We start from the raw sequence: 5,487 nt of genomic DNA, 5'->3' as shown, positions 1-5,487 counted from the left end.
ATGTTGAGGCCCAAATATTCTCTAATTTCACTGGTCCCACTCCTGAACTATATGGCCGTTATATTGACGACATTATCGGTGCCAACTCACTCTCCCGCGAACATCTAGATTCTTCCTCTCTTTCGTCCAATCTTTCCATCCAGCCCTCCACTTCACTTCCACTATCTCCAACACCTCTGTCTCTTCCTCGACATTTCGGTTAGCATTCTTCACTCCACTCTTACCACCTCCATTCACTGCAAACACACAGACTCACACTCATACCTCAACTTCTCTTCCTCCCACCCAGAACACACCAAGTTCCATCCCCTATTCCAATCCTCCGTCTACGTAGGCTCTGTAGTGACGACCATGACTTTGAGACTCAGTCTCAACGTATGGCTCACCACTTCACCCTACGTGGAACCCCCTCACCACTATCCACACCGCCCTTGCCAGAGCACGGTCCGTGGACCGTGTATCTGCTCTCTCTCCCCGAACCCGCCCTGTAGTCTCCCGCCTCCCTTTTCCCCTCACTTACCACCCCACGACCCTACGTCTCCAACGCACCATTCTTCGAGCTTTCCGTCATCTCCAGTCCGACCCGTCCACTTCACACCTCTTCCCTAACCGACCCCTCCCCTCTTTCAAACGAGCCCACAACCTTCGAGACCTTTTGGTCCATAGCTCCTTCCCTGACCCTACCTCCCAACCCGGCTCGTTCCCCTGCTCCCGCCCACGTTGCCGCACTTGCCCTTACCTCTCCAACACCACCCGCCTCACTAGCACCTACCATCGACCCTATCCCATCATCCACTCCTTCACCTGCACTTCCAGCAATATTATCTATTGCATCTCTTGCTCTCTCTGCAATTCTTGTACATCGACAAACGGACGCCGCTTGGCTGACCGGTTCGCGGAACACCTTCGTGACATCCACCTTGCGAACGACACACCGGTCTCACGCCATTTCCGCTCCACCGGTCACTCCTTGCAACACCTATCTGTGTTCGGTTGTCCTTACACAGAGGCCATCCGGATTCCCGTTTGCGCCGTGAACAAATTAATCTTCTCTCTTCGCTCTTATACGCCATTGGTCTCAACTCTCCCCCCTCATCTAACCCCCTCTCTCCCCCCTCCTCACCTATCCTTTCTCCCCCCGACCCCTACTTCTTCAGTCCTTCATCTTTCACCCCCACTCCCCTTCCCTTCTTCCCTCTTTCTCCCTCCCTCTTCCCCTTCCCTCTGCTCCCTCTCTCCCCTTCCTTCTCCCCCATCCTCTCCTCTTCCCCTTCTCCTCCCCCTCTTCTTCCCCTCCCCTTCTCCCCTTCTCCCCCTCTTCTCCTCACTACACCACATGACTTTACACATCACATCACATATGATGTGCCATACTAATACACACACCAACTAATACATACTAATACGTACTAATACATACTAGTACATACTAATACTTACACCAACCCTATACATACACACGTCCAGACCCCGCATACGCACTTATACTCTCTCACACACACACACACACCTATACATACCAATACGTACTAATACATACTAATACATACTAATACATACACCAACCCCATACATACGCACGTCCAGACCAATCTTACGCACTAATACTCTCTCATACACACACACAACACACACCCTTATACATACTAATAATACACCAACCCTATACATACACACATCCAGACCCCTCCCACGCACTTTTAGCTGGTCCCTCAACCCTTTTATCAACCCTATTATCTCCCCTTATTTCGCTCTCGCGTCTCATGTTGATCTTTGACCTCTGGCCGAAATCAGATCGCCATGTTGATTCGTTAGCTACTGCACGCATTTTTTTTCTCTCCTTCTTCTGTGTTTTTCTCTCTCTGTGTATCTTTCTGTTGAAAGCGTAGGCTCGAAACGTTAAAGACTTGTTTTATTTATATTTCCTGAGCGCCATACTAATACAATTGTTCGTTTGTTTTCCACCTGCCTTCGTCTTTTGTTTATTTTCATAAAGCTTCCCGTTATATGTATATATATATATATATATATATATATATATATATACTTATATCCCACGCACACACACATACCTACTATATATCAATACTCACGCATATATATATATATATATATTAGACTCACGCAACACACATACCTACATATATATCAATACTCACGCATATATATATATATATATATATTACACACACATCTATATACCGGTATACACACATACAACACATATGTTGTGTGTGGGGATGGGGTGACCTGAAAATTTAACTTATGACAAAGAAATGATTATGCATCAATAATGAACAGAAGGCTTTGCTTGTATTATTTCATTTTAGGATTCTTTCATTACTACGTTAGAACAGAAATCCTGTTCTTAAACTGATTTCCCTAGTTATACTTATTTTCTGTGTACAGTTTCATATTTCTTTCTTTTTGTCTTAGTTTCTTCTGTGCTACGTAGAGTTACCAGTGAGAAAGATTAGAGTAGATGGGTATACCCGATTATAAGAGAATAACTGACTTTGTTGATAAGAAATTGTCGACAATTTAAAGTAAAGAGAAGAAATAGCTAAAGTGTTAAAGATGACCTTGGTAGGAATACCGCTTGCTGTTTCGAGCAATCATTCAATAATTGTCATAAAGACCTTTTATCAAAATTCTTATTCTCTTAAGAGGTCATTTTCTCAGATCAAGACGACGTTATTTCATGATATTCACACCCATATTTAGCTCCAAGGTATAGTCGTGGAATTCCGGACAGGGTCATTTTTTTAAAAACCTAACTGGATAATCCGCTGTTATTTCTTTATCTCTGGCATCAGTGTTATCAATACATCTACATGATGTGATATTTCTTGATACTAAAGCAAGATTAGCAGTGTTCAATTTCAAAGCATTTATATTTTGGGGAGTCAAGGTTCTCTTCGAATATATAGACTCATTCGATTCTTCTCTTGAGACGTCTATTAAGTCCCAAAATTTCCCTCTGATAATATACATGTGTTCAATAAATATCTTTATTAGACCTTCTGTCAGTTCATATACATGTATCTGTACACCGCTTTCTCGGTCAATTTGCCATATGTTAAAATATTCTTGCCTTTCGATCTTTTATCATCTGTCAAATCAGAAATTATACAAGGGACAAAGCTGAGATAATTTAATACAATTTTCAGTGATAGCAGGATTAGAAGCGCTTACTATTATAGGAACAGCCAGGCGAAAACCTCCTAACAGAAGAAATTTATCACTGATGTGTCTATTGCGACTTACGATTTGTTTTAAGATAGCATTGAAGATATAGTAACCAAGATAGATTACACTAACACTGTTGAAATATTCTTCTTTTGAGTGACACGAAAGATGTAAATGCACAACGACATGATAGTATGCCCGTGCTGTCAATAATAACAAATGTGTTTGTCTTACTATAAATGCATTGGAGATAATATGATAGACATATAGAGATATATGTTTAGTTTTTAAATACAGATATTTAACATTTAGATATAGAATTTTCATTGAACATTCTTGAAAACCATAATATTTTCAGATTAATATTTACTTTAATACTACTCAAACTGATAACTGAACTAATTGCAGAGTAAAGATTGCAGAGAAAGCTTATTCTCCGGTATTAGGCACATTCACTCTGAACCCGACAATGGATTTGTTCAGTGGGTCCCAAGCAAAGAGCCCTCCATTGAAAGCCTAATTTGCATCGCATTATTATTATTATTATTATATTATTATTATTATTATTATTATTATTATTATTATTATTATCATTATTATTATTAGTAGTATTATTAGTATTATTATTATTATTATTATTATTATTATTATCATTATTATTATTATTAGTATTATTATTATTATTATTATTATTATTATCATTATTATTATTATTAGTATTATTATTATTATTATTATTATTATTATTATTATTATTATTATTATCATTATTATTATTATTAATGCAGTGAGCCTGGTAGAATCGTTAGCACCCCGGATAAAATGCTTAACGACATTTCATCCGTCTTTACGTTCTGAATTAAAATTCCACCAAGGTCGACTTTGCTGTTCATCCTTTCGGAGTCGATAAAATAAGGACCAGTTGATTACTGCGGTTGATTTAATAAACTTACCCCCTCCCCTAAAATTGCTGGCCTTGCGCCAAAATTTGAAACCACCATTATTATTGTTGTTGTTGTTATAAATACATAGATAGATACACACATATCTACATACATACATACATACATACATACATACATACATACATACATACATACATACATACATAACATACATACATACAACTATTGTTATTATTGTTATCAATTTATTCTTGTTTTGTTTGAATATTTGACCACCATTGTTATAATTATCAAAATTAATGTTTGTTTTTTAAGTTAAAAAATAAATAGTTAATCAAATTCTTACCTCGTTGAGTCTTTCAAATCTCCACAATTTTTCCGTATTTCTATCACACTATATAATAAGCCGTACCAAATTTTGGCCGTCAATTTAACCTTGGCATAACTCTGTTGAACCTAGGTTGTTCTCACATTGTGATAACGAAAACAGAAATAACCAATAAAATACAAGCAAAGAATAATATTACTGTTGAAATAAAAGCATATACAAGGTGTTCAAAAAGTCTCTCCGCAGCAAGTGATTTCTTGCAAAGTAAATATTTATAAGATGGTATAAAACTACAAAAGAATATATTAGACTTTACAAGACTTTAAAACATTTTATAAGAGGTGTTGAAAGTGTCGTCCTTCCATTTCAATACATAATAAAATACATATTGGAGAATCTGACTCCAGGAGAGTCTGACTCCAGGAGAGTCTGACTCCTGGAGAGTCTGACTCCAGGAGAGTCTGACTCCTGGAGAGTCAGGATGAAAAAAATTCACTGCGGAGAGACTTTTTGAACACCCTGTATTTTTAAGGATAAGCGTTGAAACGTTAATTCTATAACTGCTTCTAATGTATATTTGATCTGGTTTGGTTTGGTTTTATTAGAAATTGTAATTATCAACAAGGCGTGGCTGTGTGGTAAGAAGTTTGCTTCGCAACCACATGGTTCCGGGTTCAGTTCCACTGAATGACACCTTGGGCAAGCCTTCTACAATAGATTCGGGCCGACCAAAGCCTTGTGAGTAGAATAGTAGACAGGAATTGAAAGAAACCTGTCGTATCTATACATACATACATATGTATATATACATATATATATATATATATATATATACATAAAATACAAAATGGGACAAGAATACAAAACATCCGGACAACTAGATGATACAAAAAGGGGCAGCAAAACATCCAGATAGACGATACAAAGAAAACAAGGACGGGTCATTCGAAGTAGTTTTCTATCTTCAGTCAAGAACCAGATATCCTCGCAAATTCGGCTGATTATTCTTGAGATTGCTCCAATATATATATACACAAAAAAATATATGCATACATATATATATAT

This window comes from Octopus sinensis, linkage group LG7, assembly GCF_006345805.1.
Source record: "Octopus sinensis linkage group LG7, ASM634580v1, whole genome shotgun sequence".
Classification (NCBI taxonomy): Eukaryota; Metazoa; Mollusca; class Cephalopoda; order Octopoda; family Octopodidae; genus Octopus; species Octopus sinensis.
The sequence above is the reverse complement of the archived record's forward strand: the minus strand, read 5'-3'. Positions refer to the sequence as shown.